At 45.6% G+C, this 25,251-nt stretch overlaps 1 protein-coding gene across 2 annotated transcripts in view; it reads left to right on the top strand.

Moving 5' to 3' along the window:
• The window catches only part of LOC121573985 (kin of IRRE-like protein 3), a 377,432-nt gene that overhangs the window by 44,309 nt on the left and 307,872 nt on the right, over nucleotides 1-25,251 (top strand). The window lies entirely within an intron of this gene.

Genomic DNA, 25,251 nt, shown 5'->3' with positions numbered 1-25,251 from the left:
GGTTGTCATGCTGTCTGGCAACATTCTTATACCTTACTTGCTAGCTAGACAACTACAGCTAACACAGTAACATCAACCTCTGTAGCCAGAATAACAGCAAAGTAGCAGCCTTTGCATTTGTTTAAGCTGTTTTCTAGTGACAGTCATTTGGATACATCCATAACAATGAGCTGATGATGAGCGATTTTGACTGGTATAGAAAAGTTTGCTTTCTTGACAGGACACTTTATGACGAGGAGATCGCATTGCATATATAACACAAGGCTAGAAGCTAGCTAACATGCCAATACAGTGCATTTGGAAAGTATTCAGACCCCTTGGCTTTTTCCACATTTTGTTACGTTACAGCCTCATTCTAAAATGGATGAAAAAATAATAATCCTCATCAATCTACACGCAATACCCCATTACGATAAAGCAAAAACAGGTTTTTAGAATGTTTTGCAAATGTATAAAAAATAAAAAACAGATACCTTATTTACAAAAGTATTCAGACCCTTTGCTATGAGACTCGAAATTGAGCTCAGGTGCATCCTGTTTCCATTGATCATCCTTGAGCTGTTTTTACAACTTGATTGGAGTCCACCTGTGGTAAACTCAACTGATTGGACATGATTTGGAAAGGGACACACCTGTCTATAAAAGGTCCCACAGTTGACAGTGCATGTCAGAGCAAAAACCAAGCCATGAGGTTGAAGGAATTGTCCGTAGAGTTCCGAAACAAGATTGTGTCAAAGCACAGATCTGGGGAAGGGTACCAAAAAATGTCTGCAGCACTGAAGGTCCCCAATAACACAGTGGCCTCCATCATTCTTAAATGGAAGAAGTTTGGAACCACCAAGACTCTTTCTAGAGCTGGCCGCCCGGTTCCTCTGGAGTTCCTCTGTGGAGATGGGAGAACCTTCCAGAAGGACAACCATCTCTGCAGCACTCCACCAATCAGGCCTTAATGGTAGATTGGCCAGACGGAACCACTCCTTAGTAAAAGGCACATGACAGGCCGCTTGGAGTTTGCCAAAAGGCACCTAAAGGACTCTCAGACCATACGAAACAAGGTTCTCTGGTCTGATGAAACCAAGATTGAACTCTTTAGCCTGAATGCCAAGCGTCACATCTGTAGGAAACCTGGCACCATCCCTACGGTGAAGCATGATGGTGGCAGCATCATGCTGTGGGGATGGTTTTCAGCGGCAGGGACTAGGAGATTAGTCAAGATCGAGGGAAAATGAGCAGAGCAAAGTACAGAGAGATCCTTGATGAAAACCTGCTCCAGAGTGCTCAGGACCTCAGACTGGGGTGAAGGTTCACCTTCTAACAGGAAATCGACCCTAAGCACACAGCCAAGACAACGCATCAGTGGCTTCGGACCAAGTCTCTGAATGTCCTTGAGTGGTCCAGCCAGAGCCCGGACTTGAACCCGATCGAACATCTCTGGAGAGACCTGAAAATAGCTGTGCAGCGACACTCCCCATCCAACCTGACAGAGCTTGAGAGGATCTGCTGAGAAGAATGGGAGAAACTCCCCAAATACAGGTGTGCCAAACTTGTAGTGTCATACCCAAGAAGACTCGAGGCTGTAATCGCTGCCAAAAATGCTTCAACAAAGTGCTGAGTAAAGGGTCTGAATACTTCTGTAAATGTGATATTCCCTTTTTTTTTATACATTTGCAAAAATGTAGAGAAACTGTTTTTACTTTGTCATTATGGGGTTATTGTGTGTAGATTGATGAGGGAAAAAAAAGTATTTAATTAATTTTAGAATAAGGCTATAACGTTACAAAATGTGTAAAAAGTCAAGGGGTCTGAATACTTTCCGAATGCACTGTATGTAGTGGCAAACCGTGACAATAGGACCTAGGCCTTCAGAGGGACCAGAAATCTTCCAATAAGTTGGAACTGGTAGGAGTGACTGCAGCTCTCCAACCATTCCATACCACTTCCAAAAAGCAGCCTCAAACACAAAAATCAAGAAAATAACAGAAAGCATAGCATCACTTAATGCACCTGACTTTATACCGGTTCACACTGACCGTGGTGTTTGCAGAAAGCAGCCTATCACTTTTTCCAACTGATCTGTCGATATTTTCATGTTTATTTTTTATCCCATTTCCTATAATGGGGTAAGGCACAGGGAAAGGAGGCTCCTTTTTGGAAGTGGTGTGGAATGGTTGGAGAGCTGTCACTCCTACCAGTTCCAGTCCCTGTATTGGCCATCACAGCTTCCAAGGCTACAAGGAAGAGCATAATGAAGCACTGGGGCATGCAGCAATGTGTTGAGGTGGTGAAAAGTCCTGACAGGGACAACATCAGACTGGCCGTGAAGAAGGTGTGACCCTGTAGAGACGTTTTCATGGTTGCTCACAGAGTTGGAGTTAAAAGGGCCTGAGACCCCAGGGACTGTCATATACTGTAAGAGAATTGAAGACTGTTCTTTGGTGTATAACCAGGTTTTTCAGCATTTCCTTGGGGAGGAATCTGTGCATCCAGCAGGAGCAGAGGACACACTGGAAAACAGGCTTTTCGACATGTACCACTCAGAGACACCAGAGCACATAACATTGCACATCATCGGAGCCTTGAAAGAATGAGACATCTATTCTCAGAGTTGTGATGGCTACTTCATCACTGGGAATGGGAGTATACTTTAAGGGTGTCCATCATGTAGTCAGCTATGGACCACCTCAAGACCTTGAGTCCTACATCCAGGCACATGGAAGAGCGGGGAGGGACGGCACAAGCTCACTGTCACGCCCTGGCTCTGGGACTCTGTTATGTTGAGCCAGGGTGGGTTGTTTCTATGTGTTTTGTGTGCTAGGTTGTTTATCTAGTTCATTTGTTTCTATGTTGGCCGGTGTGGTTCTCAATCAGAGGCAACGTGAATCAGCTGTTGCTTGTTGTCTCTGATTGGGAACCATACTTAGGTAGCCGGTTTTGCCACAGTGTTTGTGGGATCTTGTTCCGTGTATGGTTAGTGTTTGTAACCAAGGACGTCACGTTATCGTTTTGTTGTTTTGTTCTCTAATAAATAAGTATGTTCACTCATCACGCTGCGCATTGGTCCACTTCCTCCAGCGATCGTGACACTCACATTCACTTATCCTGTACCATGGAAGACAGCATATTGGAGTTTCAGATAAGATGAGACTGTATGGGTCAAACAGTACCAGCTGCTGCCGGGTAAAACTGTTACAGCTTTTTGATGATGAGGTCACACAACCAATATCACCCAACATGACTGCTGTGACAATTGTGCTACCTCATGCAACTGCAAGGACATATGTGAGGGCAATTTACGTCCTTTGGAGAGGCATGCAGGACTACAATTACAACCAAGACATAGGCTGGTCAGTGAAGAGCAATACCTGAAAGAGAAATTGACCTTGAACTTAATATGGCACACACAGGTGTTCATAGTAGTGTCTCTGTTTATTGCACATCATCCAATGAAGGTAACCCTGACAAAATCATCAACAACATTCTGAGCGCAATTACCTTACTCTTCTGATTTGAGGAAATGTTTTCTGCTCTGCCCATTACTGACATGAGACATGCAATAGCCCTACTGTATCATCACTGAGGTTTTTGGGGATGATGAACACTTGAGTGATGATGATTATTATTCTGAAAATGATTCAGTGTTGGGACAACTTGGGGTTTTGCAAACATGACTGTGTATACATGAGGACTTTTACATACTGTGTTGATTAATACTGTAGGTATTGTCTCATCTGCTTAATACTTCAAAAGATTTATGGTATGTAGTCTAGGATATTATTGTTATGGAAACAGGCCCTTTTACCATTGAGCTGTATGGAATAGTAGAATGTATGCCATACACACACTGTAAATAAATAATTTAGCTTAAAGATTTGTGCTAATAGTAATTTTCAGTTATCTAAAGTATCGAGTGGGCCAAGATGTGACCTGTCACCCATAGTTACTTGTTCATAAAGTGCATTTTTGAATTATTAACTTTTCTCCTTCACTTGACTTCAATAAATAATCACAATTTGGAAACATCAATGCTCATGCTCAGTGGATTGTATAGATGGGTTAGCTGACAACTTCACGAAAATGATGTGCGTGCTTCCATGGTGCTGAAGTCAGCGTGTTGTTGTGATTCTGGATGGCCAGATTGCTAGCAAGAATGACAAGAAACTGCCATGTGGGGAATCGTAAGTGGCTTGTTTCATCTTGTTCTTGATACCATGTCTTTGAGGTGGTTTGACTGATTTCATGTCAACGCTAATATGGCTAGAATTTGCTAGCTAGCTAACCAACAGCTGTAACGATATATTTGACAGAAAACCAAGTGCTCATTGTGCAAATGTATTTATGTTTTCAATAAACATTGGAGGCGAAATATAGCTTACATGTTGTCAACAATCTAAACCAACCCCGTCTGTTTTGCCCCATAGTTGCGAACGTGTCAGTTTTGTTGCTAAACAACCAACCCATCTATTACTTTATTGTAAATTAACTTTGTTTGATTAAATAAGTAACAAAGTGTACAACTGTACATTTTACATAAAACATATTCCTACAGTGCTGTGAAAAAGTATTTGCCCCTTTTCTAATTTTCTCAACTTTTGCATATTTTTGATACTGAATGTTATCAGATCTTCAACCAAACCTAATATTTGATAAAGGGAGCCTGAGTGAACAACTAACACAACAATTTCATACTTATTTCATTTATTTCATAAACAAAGTTATGCAACACCCAATGCCCCTGTGTGAAAAAGTAATTTCCTCCTGGTTGTGCATAATGGGTTCCAGTATGGAAAAAGTATGGAAAATGTATGCACTCACTAACTGTAAGTCGCTCTGGATGAGAGCGTCTGCTAAATGACTAAAATGTAAATGTAATTATACGAATGTTCATCTGTCAATAGAACATTCTTCCAAGAGTCTTGATGATCATCCAGGTGCTTCCAGGTGCTTTTTGGCAAACTTGAGTCAACATTATGGACGAGGTGGGTCCTACTATGTCTGGTGAAAACCAAACACTGCATTCCACAGTAAGAACCTCATACAAACGATCATGGTGGTGGTAGTGTGATGGTTTGGGGATGCTTTGCTGCCTCAGGACCTGGATGACTTGCCTTAATAGAAGAAACCATGAATTATGCTCTGTATCAGAGAATTCTACAGGAGAATGTCAGGCCATCCATCTGTGAGCTGAAGCTGAAGCGCAGCTGGGTCATGCAGCAAGACAATGATCCAAAACACACAACAAAAGCAACACATTTGAAGTTTTGGAATGGCCTAGTCAAAGTCCAGACCTAATCCCAATTGACATGTTTTGGCAGGACTTGAAAGGAGCAGTTCATGCTTGAAAACCCACAAATGTTGCTACCTTCAAACCCAGTAACTTTTTGCTTGACATCATGGGAAAATCAAAAGAAATCAGCCAAGACCTCAGAAAAAAAATGGTAGACCTCCGCAAGTCTGGTTCATCCTTGGGAGCAATTTCCAAATGCCTGAAGGTACCACGTTCATCTGTACAAACAATAGTACGCAAGTATAAACACCATGGGACCACGCAGCCATCATACCGCTCAGGAAGGAGACGCATTCTGTTTGCTAGAGATTAACGTACTTTGGTGCGAAATCAATCCCAGAACAACAGCAAAGGACCTTGTGAAGATGCTGGAGGAAACAGGTACAAAAGTATCTATATCCACAGTAAAACGAGTCCTATATCGACATTACCTGAAAGGCTGCTCAGCAAGGAAGAAGCCACTGCTCCAAAACCGCCAAAAAAAAGCCAGACTACGGTTTGCAACTGCACATGGGGACAAAGATCGTACATTTTTCTGGTCTGATGAAACAAAAATAGAACTGTTTGCCCATAATGACCATTGTTATGTTCGGAGGAAAAAGGTGGGAGACTTGCAAGCCGAATAACACCATCCCAACCGTGAAGCACGGGGGTGGCAGCATCATGCTGTGGGGGTGCTTTGCTGCAGGAGGGACTGGCGCACTTCACAAAATAGATGGAATCATGAGGAAGATAAATGATGTGTATATATTGAAGCAACATCTCAAGACATCAGTCAGGAAGTTAAAGCTTGGTTGTAAATGGGTCTTCCAAATGGACAATGTCCCCAACCATATTTCCAAAGTTGTGGCAAAATGGCTTAAGTACAACAAAGTCAAGGTATACACAAAGCCCTGACCTCAATCCTATAGAAAATTTGTGGGCAGAACTGAAAAAGCGTGTGCGAGCAAGGAGGCCTACAAATCTGACTCAGTTACACCAGCTCTGTCAGGAGGAATGGGACAAAATTCACCGAGCTTATTGTGGGAAGGTTGTGGAACACTACCCGAAACGTTTGACCCAAGTTAAACAATTTAAAGGCAATGCTACCAAATACTAATTGAGTGTATGTAAACTTCTGACTCACTGGGAATGTGATGAAAGAAATAAAAGCTGAAATAAATCATTCTCTCTACTATTATTCTGACATTTCACATTCTTAAAATAAAGTGGTGATCCTTACTGACCTAAGGCAGGGAATTTTTACAAGGATTAAATGTCAGGAATTATGAAAAACTGAATTTAAATGTATTTGGCTAAGGTGTATGTAAACTTCTGACTTCAACTCTATGCAGTACTGTGCGCCTCCCATCGTCTGTTCTGGACTTGGGGACTGTGAAGAGACCTCTGGTGGCATGTCTTGTGGGGTATGCATGGGTGTCTGAGCTGTGTGCTAATTGTTTAAACGGACAGCTCAGTGCGTTCAACATGTCAATACCTCTCACAAATACATGTAGTGATGAAGTCAATCTCTCCTCTACTTTGAGCCAGGAGAGATTGACATGCATATTATTAATGTTTACTCTCTGTGTACATACAAGGGCCAGACATGCTGCCCTGTCCTGAGCCAATTGCAATTTTCCTAAGTCCCTCTTTGTGGCACCTGACCACACAACTGAACAGTAGTCCAGGTGCGACAAAACTAGAGCTTGTAGGACCTGCCTTGTTGATAGTGCTGTTAAGAAGGTAGAGCAGCACTTTATTATGGACAGACTTCTCCCAATGTTAGCTAATGTTGTATCAATATGTTTTGACCCTGACAATTTACAATCCAGGGTTACTCCAAGCAGTTTAGTCACCTCAGCTTGCTCAATTTTTACATTATTATTACAAGATTTAGTTGAGGTTTAGGGTTTAGTGAATGATTTGTCCCAAATACATTGCTTTTAATTTTTGAAATATAGTGTTCAGTCATCCGCATACATAGACACACTGGCTTTACTCAAAGCAAGTGGCATGTCTTTAGCATAGATTGAAAAAAGTAAGGGTCTAGACATCTGCCCTGGGGAATTCCTGATTCTACCTGGATTAAGTTGGAGAGGCTTCCATTAAAGAACACCCTCTGTGTTCTGTAGACAGGTAACTCTTTATCCACAATATAGCAGGAGGTGTAAAGCCATAACACATCAGTTTTTCAAGCTATGATCGATAATGTCAAAAGCTGCACTGAAGTCTAACAAAACAGCCCCCAAAATCTTTTTATCATCAATTTATCTCAGCCAATCAAATAAAATAAAATGTTATTTGCCACATGCACCGAATACAACAGGTGTAGACATTACAGTGAAATGCTTACTTTCAAGCCCTTAACCAACGATTAAGTTTTTAAGAAAAAATACAAATAGTCTGGATAGCCATGATTAGCTGTTCAGGAGTCTTATGGCTTGGGGGTAGAAGCTGTTAAGTCATTTGTGTAAGTGCTGTGCTTGTTGAATGTCCTTCCCTATAAGCGTGCTGAAAGTCTGTAAATTCGTTTACTGTAAAATCCGATTGTATCTGGTCAAACACAATTTTTTCCAAAACTTTACTAAGTGTTGGTAACAGGCTGATTGGTCAGCTATTTGAGCCTGTAAAGGTGGCTTTACTATTCTTAGGTAGCAGAGTGACTTTTGCTTCCTTCCAGGCCTGAGGGCTCACACTTTCTAGTAGGCTTAAATTGAAGATATGGCAAATAGGAGTGGCAATATTGTCTGCTATTATCCTCTGTAATTTTCCATCCAAGTTGTCAGACCCCGGTGGCTTGTCATTGTTGATATAACATTTTTTTTTTTACCTCTTCCACACTCACTTTACGGAATTCAAAATCCTTGTCTTTCATAATTTGGTCAGATATACTTTGATGTGTAGTGTCAGCGTTAGTTTCTGGCATGTCATGTCCAAATTTGCTAATCTTACCAATGACAAAATCATTAAAGTAGTTTGCAATATCAGTTTTGTAATGAATGAGCCATCTGATTCAACGAATGATGGAGCTGGGTTTGCCTTTTTTTCCCAAAATGTCATTGAAGGTGTTCAGAAGCTTTTAACTATCATTCTTTATGTCATTTATCTTTGTTTCATAGTGTAGTTTCTTCTTTTAATTCAGTTTAGTCATGTGATTTCTCAATTTGCAGTACGTTTGCCAATCGGTTGCTCATCCCTCTCAACCACACCATTTTTAAATTCCTCATCAATCCATGGGGATTTAACAGTTTTTACTGTAATTTTCTTAATGGGTGCATGCTTATTAGTAACTGGGATAAGCAATTTCATAAATGTGTCAAGTGCAACGTCTGTTTGCTCCTCATTACACACCACGGACCAACAAATATAAAAAACATTTCACACGTTATCCAGATACTGACTGTTAGCACTTGGTGGTCTATAGCAGCTTCCCACAAGAATGGGCTTTAGGTGAGGCAGATGAACCTGTAGCCATATTACTTGAACAGTATTTAACATGAGATCCGCTCTAATCTTTACAGGAATGTGGTTCTGAATATAAACAGCAACACCTCCACCACTGGCAATTCTGTCTTTTCTGTTTATGTTATAACCTTGTATTGCTACCACTGTATCATCAAAGGTATTGTCTAAGTGAGTTTCAGAGATAGTCAGAATATGAATGTCATCTGTTACTAATTTCATGAACCTTGTTTCTTAAGCTACATATGTTAACGTGGGCTATTTTGAGCACTTTTCTGGGATGCTTGCTTGTTTTCATTGCTTTACTGCAAAGCTTTCAGAAGTAGATATGCTCATGTTATTTATGTTAGTGCAGGGTGAGCTGCACACAGTGGACTTCCTACTAGGGCACACCACCTCAGTGCTAACAGCATAAATCGTAGACACATGATTGCTGCGTACAATAGCTGTAGGATCAGCAGAGGCATTCAGGGCAGTTAGGTTACTTAAATTGTGTTTACCAATGCCCCTGGTATAATGTACATTTGCTAAAACATTATGATGACTCAGTGACATAATGGGATTAACTGAGCTGGGCTTGGGTCATTGCTAAGTCATTGTCTCAACGCAGCCTTATAATGCTGTGAAAGGATCCAGGAACCCAAATTATTTGGGCATCCCACCCTCTTTATAAAACGTGTTTTGTTTCCAAAAGGTATCAAAATTGTCAACAAAAGTTACACCCATTGAGCTGAAATAATCACGAAGCCAGTTGTGAAGAGAAAGAATCCTGCTAAAGAGTTCAATGCCACGATTCAGAGAGGGCACAGGTCCAGATATGATGGGTGTTTTATTAGTGTCTAGCAGAGAGTCAATCAGCTCTTTGAAATCCAGTTTCAACTGTTCAGAGCTGCCCTTCATAATGTCATTAAAACCCACATGGACTACGATAGAATCGATGTCCATGTTCTGGCGTAGTACATTCGAGAGCAGCTTAGTAATGTCATTTACTTGAGCTCCGGGAGAGGACATTGTTTTTGCACCAGGAACAGTCACAGTTCTTACCATGGAGCTGCCCAAAATCACAGCTGGTGAGAAGGACGAGGAAATCCGCCCACTCCCACAGGATGGTGCAGGCCTCCGACAGATTGAGAACCGCCGCTCGATCCAGAGCAGGGACGGAAGCTTGACGGCTTCGAAATCGTTGGGGACGGAGTAGAAGTAGACACAGCGGCCGCAGACACAGGTACCCCCAGCGATGAAGGTGCAGGTAGATCAGGCTCCAGGGCGTCACAACTATTCGTTGTTTGTATCAGCTCCGATGCATATCGGATGCATATCAATCTGTAAGGTGTGCAAACATGCTTGATAAATAAACTATTGTAAATGATTAATTGCATGAAGAAATATTTATGGAAATATACCAATTTAAAAAAATAACAACAATAGTTATTTGTTTAGATAGAGTCAAGGATATGTTTTGTATAATTCTACAAAGTCCCAGAAAAAAACGTAGGCCTATAGCCTATTTCCGTTTCCCTTACAATAAAAATCAATTTACTTTATTTGTACATTTGATTAGTAAAAGAGTAATAAATCCAAGATGGCGAAGTAGTGCAGTTCTGTTTTTGTCATGTGTCTGTAAATAGCCTGTAAATACCCTGTTTTTTTGTATTTTTCGTACATATTTCCCTATCAGACTTTTCATCCTTCTACAAAATATACTTTCCTGCAACCCACCTCACTCAATGTGGAACGGATTCTATTATTGACTTACCTTTTATATAGAATCTCCAGTTGAAACTAGCTAGCCAGCTAACTAGCTACTTGCTATTAGCCACAGTTAGCGGTATTTCACCCAGAACATAGGATTTTTTTTCTCTGGGATTAATTTAATCACTGGATATTAATCACCGGATATTCGACAGTCTGCACAGCGCGTTATCGACCCAGAACATATCAGTTTTTCTGCCGGAATCACTGAATCACTGGACCTTTAACTCCGGATTCATCGCTACCAGCTAGCTTCAACTAAATGGACGCTGTGGTCTGGCTAATCATCCTGAGCTAGGCCCATCTCCCGGCTATCTACCTCTCTGTCAACCGGACGGGACCACCTAGTGTTGACACGGAGCCCCGCCGATCCTACACGACTGGTCTGCCGACGAAATCGTCTGATGTGGTTACTGACGACGTCGACCACGAAGATTCCATCTGCTAGCCCCGGCCCGCTAGCACACGCTAGCCGTGGCCTCTTACCTGCTAGTGCTTTAGCAGCCTCCGAACTATCCTATTGCTGTTCACCGGACCTTATGATAACTCAGCTATACAGCTGATGTCTGCTGGACTGTTCCTTTTTACGGTACTACATCCTGTTTATGTTTAGCCTCAGCCCAAACATGGTTAGCTTATTGTTGTTTCGGTTATTTCTAATTGTACTATTTCACTGTAGATCCCCCAGCCCAGCTAAACCTGCCTTAGATAGCTCCTTTGTCCCACCCCCCATACACGCAGAGACCGACTCAATTGGTGCCTCTAGTGATACTATCTCTTTCATTGTTACCCAACGCTTAGGTTTACCCCCACTTTACTCATATCCTTCCATATCCTTGTCTGTACATAATGCCCTGAATCTTTTCTACAACACCCGGAAATCTGCCCCCTTTATTCTATGTACCCAACGCACTAGAAGACCAGTTCTTAAAGCCTTTAGCCGTATCCTTATTCTAGTCCTCCTCTGTTCCTCTGGTGATGTAGAGGCTAACCCAGGCCCTGCAGCCCTCAGTATCACTCCTACTCCCCAGGCGCTATCATTTGCTGACTTCTGTAATCACAAAAGTCTTGGTTTCTTGCACGTAAACATCAGAAGTCTACTTCCTAAGTTTGAGTTATTCACTGCGTTAGCACACTCCGCCAACCCTGATGTTCTAGCAGTGTCTGAATCCTGGCTCAGGAAGGCCACCAAAAATTCTGAAATTTCCATCCCCAACTATAACATTTTCCGTCTAGATAGAACTGCCAAAGGGGGTGGAGTTGCAATCTACTGTAGAGATAGCCTGCAGAGCTCTATCATACTATCCAGGTCTGTGCCCAAACAGTTTGAGCTTCTACTTCTAAGAATCCAAATTTCCAGAAATAAGTCTCTCACTGTTGCCGCTTGCTACAGACCCCCCTCAGCCCCCAGATGTGCCCTGGACACCATATGTGAATTGATTGCCCCCCATTTATCCTCAGAGTTCGTACTGCTTGGTGACCTAAATTGGGATATGCTTAATACCCCGGCCATCCTACAATCCAAACTAGATGCCCTCAACCTCACGCAAATTATCAACGAACCTACCAGGTACAACCCTAAATCCGTAAACATGGGTACCCTCATAGATATCATCCTGACTAACATACCCTCTAAATACACCTCAGCTGTCTTCAACCAGGATCTCAGCGATCACTGCCTTATTGCCTGCGTCCGTAACGGGTCCACGGTCAAACGACCACCCCTCATCACTGTCAAACGCTCCCTAAAACACTTTAGCGAGCAGGCCTTCTTAATTGACCTGGCCCAGGTATCCTGGATGGATATAGATCTCATTCCGTCAGTAGAGGATGCCTGGTTGTTCCTTAAAAGTAATTTCCTCTCAATCTTAAATAAACATGCCCCATTCAAAAAATACAGAACTAAGAACCGATATAGCCCCTGGTTCTCCTCAGACTTGACTGCCCTTGACCAGCACAAAAACATCCTGTGGCGTATTTCATTAGCATCAAATAGCCCCCGTGATATGCAACTTTTCAGGGAAGTTAGGAACCAATATACACAAGCAGTCAGGAAAGCAAAGGCAAACTTTTTCAAACAGAAATTTGCATCCTGTAGCACTAACTCCAAAAAGTTTTGGGACACTGTAAAGTCCATGGAGAATAAGAGCACTTCCTCCCAGTTGCCCACTGCACTGAGGCTAGGAAACACTATCACCACCGATAAATCTACAATAATCGAGAATTTCAACAAGCATTTTGCTACAGCTGGCCATGCTTTCCATCTGGCTACCACTACCCCGGCCACCAACTCTGCACTCTCCGCTGAAACTTGCCCATGCCCCCCCCGCTTCTCCTTCACACAAATTCAGACAGCTGACGCTTTTGAAAGAGCTGCAAAATCTGGACCCCTACAAATCAGCTGGGCTAGACAATCTGGACCCTTTCTTTCTAAAACTAGCTGCCGAAATTGTCGCAACCCCTATTACTAGTCTGTTCAACCTCTCTTTCATAATGTCTGAGATCCCCAGAGATTGGAAAGCTGCCGCGGTCATCCCCCTCTTCAAAGGGGGTGACACTCTAGATCCAAACTGCTACAGACCTATATCCATCCTGCCCTGCCTTTCGAAAGTATTTGAAAGCCAAGTTAACAAACAGATCACCGACCATTTCGAATACCACCGTACCTTCTCCGCTATGCAATCCGGTTTCCGAGCTGGTCATGGGTGCACTTCAGCCACGCTCAAGGTCCTAAACGATATTATAACCGCGATTGATAATAGACAGTACTGTGCAGCCGTCTTCATCGACCTGGCCAAGGCTTTCGACTCTGTCAACCACCGCATTCTTATTGGCAGACTAAATAGCCTTGGTTTCTCAAATGACTGCCTCGCCTGGTTCACCAACTACTTCTCAGATAGAGTTCAGTGTGTCAAATCAGAGGGCCTGTTGTCTGGACCTATGGCAGTCTCTATGGGGGTGCCACAGGGTTCAATTCTTGGGCCGACACTTTTCTCCTTGTATATCAATGATGTCGCTCTTGCTGCTGGTGACTCTCAGATCCACCTCTACGCAGACGACACCATTTTGTATACATCTGGCCCTTCATTGGACACTGTGTTAACAAACCTCCAAACGAGCTTCAATGCCATACAACACTCCTTCAGTAGCCTCCAACTGCTCTTAAACACTAGTAAAACTAAATGCATGCTTTTCAATCGAACGCTGCTGGCACCCGCCCACCCGACTAGAATCACCACTCTTGACGGGTCTGACCTAGAGTATGTGGACAACTACAAATACCTAGGTGTCTGGTTAGACTGTAAACTCTCCTTCCAGACTGTCACGGTCGTCTATGTCGTCTAAGTATGACCAAGGCGCAGCGTGTCCAAGAAACATGACTTTATTAGAGTAAAGACACGAACGACAAAAACAATAAACAAAGACGGCTAGTGAAGTCCACAGTTACAAATACTGAATACGGAACAAAAACCCACAACCCTTATGAGAACACAAACAGTTTAAATATGGCTCCCAATCAGAGATAACGAGCCGACAGCTGACACTCGTTACCTCCGATTGGGAGTCACATGACACTACAATTACTCACCCAAAACACAACCAAACGAATACACCCTATACACCAAAACCCCACAACAAAACCCAACAAAACAAATACACCCTGGCTCAAATACAAAAGTCCCGGAGCCAGAGTGTCACAGTACCCCCCCCTAAAGGTGCGACCTCCGGGTGCACCAGCATACAGTCTAGGGGAGGGTCTGGGTGGGCGTCTGTCCACGGTGGCGGTTCTGGCCCTGGTCGTGGTCCCCACCCCACCTTAGTCACCACCCGCTTCCCTAGCCTCCTCCACATGACCACCCCCCAACTAAACCCCACTGGATTAAGGGGCGGCACCGGACTAAGGGGCAGCACCGGACTAAGGGGCAGCACCGGACTAAGGGGCAGCACCGGGCTAAACGACAGCACCGGACTCAATGGCGGATCCAGGCTGGCTGGCTCTGGCGGATCCTGGCTGGACGGCTCTGGCGGATCCTGGCTGGACGGCTCATGGCTGGCTGAAGGATCTGGCTGCTCATGGCTGGCTGACGGATCTGGCTGCTCATGGCTGGCTGACGGATCTGGCTGCTCATGGCTGGCCGACGGATCTGGCTGCTCATGGCTGGCTGACGGATCTGGCTGCTCATGGCTGGCGGACGGATCTGGCTGCTCATGGCTGGCGGAAGGCTCTGGCTGATCCTGTCTGGCGGAAGGCTCTGGCTGATCCTGTCTGGCGGAAGGCTCTAGCGGCTCCGGTCTGGCGGACGGCTCTGAAGGCTCATGGCAGACGGGCGGCTTTGCAGGCTCAGTCCAGACGGCCAGTTCAAGCGCCTTAGGGCAGACGGGCAGTTCAGGCCCCGTTGGGCAGACGGCAGACTCTGGCCGGTCTGAGGCGCACCGTAGGCCTGGTGCGTGGTGCCGGAACTGGAGGTACCGGGCTGAGGACACGCATCTCAGGGCTAGTGCGGGGAGAAGCAACAGGGCATGCTGGACCCTGGGGACGCACATAAGGCCTAGTGCGGAGAGCAGGAACAGGGCATGCAGGACCCTGGGGGACGCACATAAGGCCTAGTGCGGAGAGCAGCAACAGGACGCACAGGACTCGGGGGACACACAGGAGGCTTGGTGCGTGGTGTAGGCACTGGTGGGAAAGGGCTGGCGACGCGCACCGTATCCCTGGTGCGAGTGGCCGGAACAGGCCGGGCCGGGCTGGCCGAGCGCACCGTATCCCTGGTGCGAGTGGCCGGAACAGGCCGGGCTGGGCTGGCGAAGCGCACCGTATCCCTGGTGCGAGTGGCCGGAACAGGCCGGGCTGGGCTGGCGGCGCACCGTATCCCTGGTGCGAGTGGCCGGAACAGGCCGGGCTGGGCTGGCGAAGCGCACCGTATCCCTGGTGCGAGTGGCCGGAACAGGCCGGGCTGGGCTGGCGAGCGCACCGTATCCCTGGTGCGAGTGGCCGGAACAGGCCGGGCTGGGCTGGCGAGCGCACCGTATCCCTGGTGCGAGTGGCCGGAACAGGCCGGGCCGGGCTGGCGCAGCGCACCGTATCCTTGGTGCGAGGGGGTCGTAACAGGCCGGACCGTACTGGAGGCACACACCACTGGCTCTACCCCGGGAACTGGAACGGGCCGGACCGGACTGGTAATACACCCCAGTACCACTCGCCGTGCCCCTACATCTCCTTTCCCTACTTTGACCAGTGACCCCCGTAACCTGGTTGCCTCTTGAATTCGCCCCTTCTCTGCCTCCCTCAGCCCTGTGGCAGCCTCCTGCTGCCCAGCCGCCCAAGCCATGTGCCCCCCCCAAAAACTTTTTGGGGTTGCCTCTCGTCCTTCCGACGATGGCCCTGCTGACGCCGTTGCTCCTCTCGCCGTCGCCTCTCCACCGTTTCGCTCCATGGACGGCGATCCATCCCATCCAGGATCTCCTCCCAAGTCCAGGACCCCTTTCCGTCCAAAATCTCCTCCCATGTCCAGGAAGCCTTTGGAGCTGGGTCCTGTTGCCGCTTGACACGCTGCTTGGTCCTTTTATGGTGGGTTTTTCTGTCACGGTCGTCTATGTCGTCTAAGTATGACCAAGGCGCAGCGTGTCCAAGAAACATGACTTTATTAGAGTAAAGACACGAACGACAAAAACAATAAACAAAGACGGCTAGTGAAGTCCACAGTTACAAATACTGAATACGGAACAAAAACCCACAACCCTCATGAGAACACAAACAGTTTAAATATGGCTCCCAATCAGAGATAACGAGCCGACAGCTGACACTCGTTACCTCCGATTGGGAGTCACACGACACTACAATTACTCACCCAAAACACAACCAAACGAATACACCCTATACACCAAAACCCCACAACAAAACCCAACAAAACAAATACACCCTGGCTCAAATACAAAAGTCCCGGAGCCAGAGTGTCACACAGACTCACATAAAGAATCTCCAATCCAAAGTTAAATCTAGAATCGGCTTCCTATTTCGCAACAAAGCCTCCTTCACTCATGCTGCCAAACATGCCCTCGTAAAACTGACTATCCTACCGATCCTTGACTTCGGCGATGTCATTTACAAAATAGCCTCCAACACTCTACTCAGCAAATTGGATGTAGTCTATCACAGTGCCATCCGTTTTGTCTCCAAAGCCCCATACGCCACCCACCACTGTGACCTGTACGCTCTTGTTGGCTGGTCCTCACTACATGTTCGTTGTCAAACCCACTGGCTCCAGGCCATCTATAAATCACTGCTAGGCAAATCCCCGCCTTATCTTAGCTCATTGGTCACCATAGCAGCACCCACCCGTAGTCTGCGCTCCAGCAGGTATATCTCACTGGTCATTCCCAAAGCCAACACCTCCTTTGGCCGCCATTCCTTCCAGTTCTCTGCTGCCAATGACTGGAACGAATTGCAAAAATCTCTGAAGCTGGAGACTCTTATCTCCCTCACTAACTTTAAGCATCAGTTGTCAGAGCACCATACCGATCACTGCACCTGTACACAGCCCATCTGAAATTAGCCCACCCAACTACCTCATCCCTATATTGTTATTTATTTTGCTCTTTTGCACCCCAGTATCTCTATTTGCACATAATCTCTTGCACATCTAGCATTCCAGTGTTAATAGTATTGTAATTATTTTGCACTATAGCCTATTTATTGCCTTACCTCCATAACTTGCTACATTTGCACACACTGTATATATATTTTCTGTTGTATTTTTGACTTTATGTTTTTTACCCCATATGTAACTCTGTGTTGTTTTTATCGCACTGCTTTGCTTTATCTTGGCCAGGTCGCAGTTGTAAATGAGAACTTGTTCTCAACTGGCTTACCTGGTTAAATAAAGGTGAAATAAAAAAAAAAAAAAATAATTGTTAATAAGTCCAGTTACAGCTTCTTTTGACAGAGTGGAAATGCGCAGGTGAAATAATTTGCTATATTCCTAAACAAAAGCACCAGTGCATTAACAATTTTAAAGGATTCAAAACAGTAATTTGTTGATTGTATCAGACACTGTATTGTGCCCTTGTACCCATGCCTTTACACATGAATCAATCGCGTCTTCTTTTTATGCTTCGGGTCCACAGTCAGCACACAGCTTCGGGGCTTTGTGTGAGCAAGCCCCACAAACAAATCGTTGCACTGCACAAAGTTTTCATGGGCCTTGTTTCGTGTGCACCTGCCGACTTGACATTATGTGGGAGCTGTGGTGCTTGGGGAAAGGGAGAGCAGGACCTGCTGCCTTGGCGGACTGCTTGGCGGCTGTAGCTTTTTTATTGGCGTTCATTTGGTTCTCACGAAGCTCACATACCAGATCCAGTGGAATGCATGGTGCTGAGGATGCAAACACTCTTATTTATTTTACATCTGTACACCGTGATTGTTGCTTTACCACTCTCCATCACTGATGTGGAGTACAGCTCCGCAGGTATGTTGTTTTGCACAAAGGGGGGCAGCTCCCGCCTTTGTTTGTTCACTGTTCCGAGCAGGCTAGTCTTCTTTGCAATCATCTTGTCTGCCAGGGAAATGGATGTGAAGAAGTTGTCCATGGTCACATTTCTGCCTTTGCCCATGTAAGGCTCCACGAGTCTCAAAACCACAGTCTCAGACAGTCGCTCACCCGCTGGCCTGGTTTCATCTTTCCACAAATATAGAAAGCCATTGAGCATGTGCTTGATTTCGACATCGACGGATAACCAAAACTTAACTGAAGTCACATGCACCATTATCAGTTTCTATCTGGTTTCTATCGTCCATTCATCCATTGACGACAGAATAGTAGATTGTAAATGTACCTTTATTATGTTACTCATTTTTGTTTAATAGCCAGAGCAATGCTGCCGCGTGAGTGGTCGTGTGCTGAATGCATGGACAGCACCGATATTCTTGGAAAAAGTTCAATTTGAGTGGTCTGCACCTCTTACATTTTTTGAGTTATTTGACAAAGATAAGTGTCATAGAAACCGCAGAATATGCTATTCCAGATACTATATAGAAATCACAATGTTTTACCTGCATGCGACCTGCATGCGAGGATTTGATAAAGCGATGCTCCTTTCTCTGCATCTGCCAATTATAAGACGTACCCAATTTGACAACTGATAGGCCTAATATTGTCACTCATCAGATTATTTTCAATGTAATCTTGTCTATAGGCTAACTCTTATTATGTGTGAAATTAGTTTTGGTATAGTTTAGGTGTAGTTTCGATGGGCCGGCTGTGCAGGCTGACTAGCATAATTTGTTTCCCACTCATCAACTTGGATAGTGTCAAGGATATGTTTTGCATTATTCTAAAGGCCTACTGCAACACAACATGTTTTCGTTTTCCTAATAGAGTTACAGTAAAAAAAAAAACAGTCCTGTAACAGCTTCTTTTTACAAAGTAAAACGTAAAAGAGAATGGTATCAACCTGCAAGGCGTGCGGTCCAATTATTAAAATGAGTGCCAACGCCGATAAATAGGCATTAAAAAAACTCAGCATTACACTATTGTTGTTCTAAATTGAATTTTAAAATGTTTAGTCATTTAGCAGATGCTCTTATCCAGAGCACTTTATTTACATTTACAAAATCAAATGTCAGTGGCCGTTGGCCTATGGCGGTTCTAGTGTTAAGGACATGCTTCAAATACTTCCACCCCTCCCATCTGAGCGCAAGCGTGCTGATGTTAGACAGGTAAATTGCTGAACCTGGCGTTAGGGCTGGAAATTCCAGCGCACCAGTTTTTACATGATGAAATTGCAATCTAATGTGCATTTGACACTAGCGCAACCTTAACTCCATGGATATTTTTTTATCTTCAGTATTAACCCTTCTCTTTCCGATACAAACTGAAGAGATGAAATCCAAAGACCATTAAAATGATTGTAAAGATTAAATAGATAATAAAATGAAATGTATTTATAAAATATATATACAGTACCAGTCTAAAGTTTGGACACACCTACGCATTCCAGGGTTTTTCTTTATTTTTACTATTTTTTACATTGTATAATAATAGTGAAGACATCAAAACTACATTGAAGAATCCCAAATATAAAATATTTTTTGATTTGTTTAACACTTTTTTGATTTCTACATGATTCCATATGTGTTATTTCATAGTTTTGATGTCTTCACTATTATTTTAAATTGTATAAAACAGTAAAAATAAAGAAAAACCCTGGAATGAGTAGGTGTGCCCAAACTTTTGACTGGTACTGTATATATATTTTATAAATCTTTAGGCCTTCATGGTTCCTCACTGATGTAATTGTGTTGACAGTCATTGATCTACAAGTCATTTTCCATGCTGAACAACCCCAGGCAATATCAATAGCCTATTCAAACTGCGTGCTATGCGCAGCTTTGCACACTGACCAAGGAGAGGCAGGCCTATTCCTGATCATGCATATCTGCATGTCAACTTCAGCATTCAAATGTTTGTCAAAGTTTAGTTGAGTAACCAATATAATTTGCTAGGTTATTTTTATCAAATGCGTAGTTTAAAATGGTGTTTTACTGCAATAAAAGTAGCCTGAGCTACCGCTCGGAGACAACTGTCATCTGGCCGTAGCTGTCACGATCGTCGTAGAGAGTAGACCAAGGCGCAGCGTGATGAACGAACATATTTAATCTTTATTATCTTTAGTGATAATATAAACAACAAACGAAACGTGCAGTCCTACGGTTTACACAACCAACACGGAAACAAACCAAACGGAACAAGATCCCACAAACACTAAGGGAAACAGACTGTTTAAATATGGCTCCCAATCAGAGACAACCAGCAACAGCTGACACTCGTTGCCTCTGATTGGGAGCCACTCTGGCCAACATAGAAAAGCAACAACTAGAACTCCCACACAGAACATAAACACATGGAATCTACACACCCTGGCTCAACATATAGAGTCCCCAGAGCCAGGGTGTAACAGTACCCCCCCCCAAAGGCGCGGACTGCGACCGCGCCTCAACAAAACCCAAACAGGGGAGGGCTGGGTGGGCATTCCTCCTCGGAGGTGGTTCCGGCTCCGGGCTTGACCACCACCCTTCAATAATCCCCCCGTAGCGCCCCTGGTCCGGTCTAGCCCCGCTGGCTGGAGCTGGACTGGACATCGAAGGAGCGGATTGCTTAAGCTCCGTTGTGGAGCAGCTGACCGGTACCTGATCAGGCACCGGTGACCCAGGCACGGGTTGTGCCGGACTGACGACGCGCACCCCTGGCTTGGTGCGTGGAGCAGGAACGGACCGGACCGGGCTGACGATGTGCACCCCTGGCTTGGTGCGTGGAATAGCAACGGGCCGGACCGGGCTGACGATACGCACCCCTGGCTTGGTGCGTGGAGCAGGAACGGACCGGACCGGGCTGACGATGCGCACCCCTGGCTTGGTGCGTGGAGCAGCAACGGGCCGGACCGGGCTGACGATACGCACCCCTGGCTTGGTGCGTGGAGCAGGAATGGACCGGACCGGGCTGACAATGCGCACCCCTGGTTTGGTGCGTGGAGCAGCAACGGGTCGGACCGGGCTGACGATACGCACCCCTGGCTTGGTGCGTGGAGCAGGAACGGGACTTACCAGGCTGACGACTCGCACCCCTGGCTTGGTGCGAGTGGCAGGAACAGGCCGGGCCGTGCTGGCGACGCGCACCGTAGGCTTGGTGCGAGTGGCAGGAACAGGCCGGGCCGGGCTGGCGACGCGCACCGTAGGCTTGGTGCGAGTGGCAAGAACAGGCCGGGCTGGCGACGCGCACCGTAGGCTTGGTGCGAGTGGCAGGAACAGGCCGGGCCGGGCTGGCGACGCGCACCGTAGGCTTGGTGCGAGTGGCAGGAACAGGCCGGGCCGGGCTGGCGACGCGCACCGTAGGCTTGGTGCGAGTGGCAGGAACAGGCCGGACCGGGCTGGCGACGCACACCGTAGGCTTGGTGCGGGGAGCATGAACAGGCCGGGCTGGGCTAGCGACGTGCACCGTAGGCTTGGTGCGAGTGGCAGGAACAGGCCGGGCCGGGCTGGCGACGCGCACCGTAGGCTTGGCGCGAGTGGCAGGAACAGGCCGGGCCGGGCTGGCGACGCGCACCGTACACTTGGTGCGAGGGGCAGGAACAGGCCGGGCCGGGCTGGCGACGCGCACCGTACACTTGGTGCGAGGGGCAGGAACAGGCCGGGCCGGGCTGGCGACGCGCACCGTACACTTGGTGCGAGGGGCAGGAACAGGCCGGGCCGGGCTGGCGACGCGCACCGTACACTTGGTGCGAGGGGCAGGAACAGGCCGGGCCGGGCTGGCGACGCGCACCGTACACTTGGTGCGAGGGGCAGGAACAGGCCGGGCCGGGCTGGCGACGCGCACCGTACACTTGGTGCGAGGGGCAGGAACAGGCCGGGCCGGGCTGGCGACGCGCACCGCACACTTGGTGCGAGGGGGCAGGAACAGGCCGGGCCGGGCTGGCGACGCGCACCGTACACTTGGTGCGAGGGGCAGGAACAGGCCGGGCCGGGCTGGCGACGCGCACCTTACACTTGGTGCGAGGGGCAGGAACAGGCCGGGCCGGGCTGGCGACGCGCACCGTAGACTTGGTGCGAGAAGCAGGAACAGGCCGGGCCGGGCTGGCGACGCGCACCGTACACTTGGTGCGAGGGGCAGGAACAGGCCGGACCGTACTGGGAACACACACCACTGGCCTTAAACGGGGATCAGGAACGGGCCGGACCGGACTGGCAATACACCTCAGTACCTCTCGCCGTGCCTCTACATCTTCCTTCCCTCTTCTCACCAATGGCTCCCGTAACCTGGTGGCCTTCTGAATTCACCCCTTATCTGCCTCCAGCAGCCCCGTCGTCCATGCCATGTGCCCCCCCCTAAAAATTTTTGGGGGTTGCCTCTCGTCCTCCGACGACGACACTGTTGACGCCATTGCTCCTCTCTCCGTCGCGCCTCTACCGTCTCACTCCATGGACGGCGATCCATCCCGGCCTGGATTTCCTCCCAGGTCCAGGACCCCTGCCCGTCCAATATTTGCTCCCACGTCCAGGCTGACTGCTCCTGGACACGCTGCTTGGTCCTGGTATGGTGGGATCACGATCGTCGTAGAGAGTAGACCAAGGCGCAGCGTGATGAATGAACATATTTAATCTTTATTATCTTTAGTGATAATATAAACAACAAAACAACAAACGAAACGTGCAGTCCTACGGTTTACACAACCAACACGGAAACAAACCAAACGGAACAAGATCCCACAAACACTAAGGGAAACAGACTGTTTAAATATGGCTCCCAATCAGAGACAACCAGCAACAGCTGACACTCGTTGCCTCTGATTGGGAGCCACTCTGGCCAACATAGAAAAGCAACAACTAGAACTCCCACACAGAACATAAACACATGGAATCTACACACCCTGGCTCAACATATAGAGTCCCCAGAGCCAGGGTGTGACAGTAGCTTAAATGTTAATCAGGGGCATTTACATTAAATTTTATTTTGATTGTTCAGGTTCACTATCAGCCTAGGTTTTGGTAGTTTTGGTTTTAAAAAAACATCTGTATATATGGTCATCATTAGATATACAGGCTAAAATTGATAATTTCATAAGGAGGACAGCAATTCGTTTTTCTACCCGCACTGCATGGTCAAAGCAGCAGATTAAGAGATGTTCACGTGAGTCTTTCAAAACTTCCAAACGGTCTAAACCATTCGATAATGAGACGGGGGTGAAATCCAAAGTTTGCTATACAGTATATTAATTGTATATTTCATTTCAATTTTTGGGGGATAAATATTTATTTTTTATTTATTTTTATTTAACCTTTATTTAACCAGGAAGGGCTCATTGAGATTTAAAATCTCTTTTTCAAGAGCGTCCTGGCCAAGATAGGCAGCACCAAGTCATTACAAAAAATTACAGACAGACAACATGAAAAACTACAAGTAATCTAGTAAAAACCATTCATGAATTCACAAGAGTATAACAATATCAAAAACAGCAAATTAAAAACATTGACAGGTCAGGGAATCAGCCTCAAAATCCTTCATCAGAGATTTAAAAACACCAATCGGGACAAGTTCTTCCAGTTTAAAATTATTTTGTAAGGTGTTCCAAGACGATGGCGCAGAGTACATAAAATACATTTTACCAAATTCAGTTCGGACATTTGGAACAGTTAGCAGGATAAAGTCCAGTGAACGAAGAGAGTACCCACCACATTTCTGAACAATAAAAATGCCCAAATAAAAGGTAGAAAACCCAAAATGGCTTTAGTAAATAAAAGTATACCAGTGACTGAGCCTACGAGTGACTAGAGAAGGCCAGCCAACCCTGGTATACAAAGTACAGTGGTGCGTAAGGGTTTTGCAGTTTAAAATAAATCTCAAAGTACCATGATAAAGAGTGTCAATTGATCTCAAACACTGAGCGGAAGCATTCATATATAAAATATCCCCATAGTCTAGTAAAGGCATAAATGTAGCTGATACTAGCCTCCTTCTGGCTTCAAAAGAAAAACAGGCCTTATTCCTAAAATAAAATCCCAATTTCAGCTTCAATTTTTTTGTAAGTTGTTGAATATGCAATTTAAAAGAGAGGCCGTCATCAATTAGAATTCCAAGATATTTATATGAGGTTACAACCTCAATCTCCTTGCCCTGACAGGTAGTAACAGGTGAAAGGTTCAGAGGTCTATTTCTTGCATTAGAAAACACCATTAGTTTAGTTTTGTCAGTATTGAGGATAAGCTTCAATTGACACAAGGTATGTTGAACAGTATAAAAAGCAGTTTGCAAGTTCTGGAAAGCTTTTGTAAGAGATGAGGCACAACAGTAAATAACAGTATCATCAGCATAAAAATGAAGTTGTGCATTTTGGTGCTGTGAATAAGAGAGGACCAAGTACAGAGCCCTGGGGCACACCATTCAGGACAGACAATTTAACAGACATAAGCCCATCAAATTGAGTGCACTGAGTTCTATCAGACAGATAGTTAGCAAACCATGCAACTGCATGCTCCGACAGACCTACACTCAACAATCTCTGCCTTAGTATAGCATGATCAACTGTATCAAAAGCCTTAGAGAGATCAATAAAAAGTGAGACACAGTGCTGTTTTTTGTCAAGGGCTTCAGTGATATCATTTAAAACCTTCATGGCTGCTGTAATTGTGCTATGCTTCTTCCTGAAGCCCGATTGATACATTGAAAAAATAGAGTTAGTAAATAAAAACTCTTTTAGCTGTTCACTTACAAGGGTTTCAAGTATTTTCACCAGGGGTGACAGCTTTGAGATTGGCCTATAATTATTTAAAAGAGTTGGATCTCCCCCTTTTAAAAGTGGTAGGACAAATGCTGATTTCCAGATCTTTGGAATTTCATTACATTCCAGGGTTAGATTGAACAGATATGTAAGTGGTTCAGCTATGAAATCAGCTGCCAGATTTAAAAGCAGGGATCCAAAAGATCAGGACCTGCAGGCTTTCTTTGATCTAAGGATTTCAGGGCTTTATGTACCACCTGCACTGAGAATGGCAGAAAACTAAAAGTTTGACCAGCTCTCACTGGTTCATCCACACAGGGTTGTACAGAGACAGAGGACACTGGTTCATCCACACAGGGTTGTACAGAGACAGAGGACACTGAATCAAACAGCCTACCAGATGATACAAAGTGCTCATTGAAACAATTCAGCATTTCAGTTTTGTCATATATAGCAACAGAGTCCTTCAAAACACATGACGGTAATTCATTAACATTACTGTT

Source organism: Coregonus clupeaformis, chromosome 9 (assembly GCF_020615455.1).
Source record: "Coregonus clupeaformis isolate EN_2021a chromosome 9, ASM2061545v1, whole genome shotgun sequence".
Lineage (NCBI taxonomy): Eukaryota > Metazoa > Chordata > Actinopteri > Salmoniformes > Salmonidae > Coregonus > Coregonus clupeaformis.
This window is presented reverse-complemented; position numbering and strand designations above follow the sequence as displayed.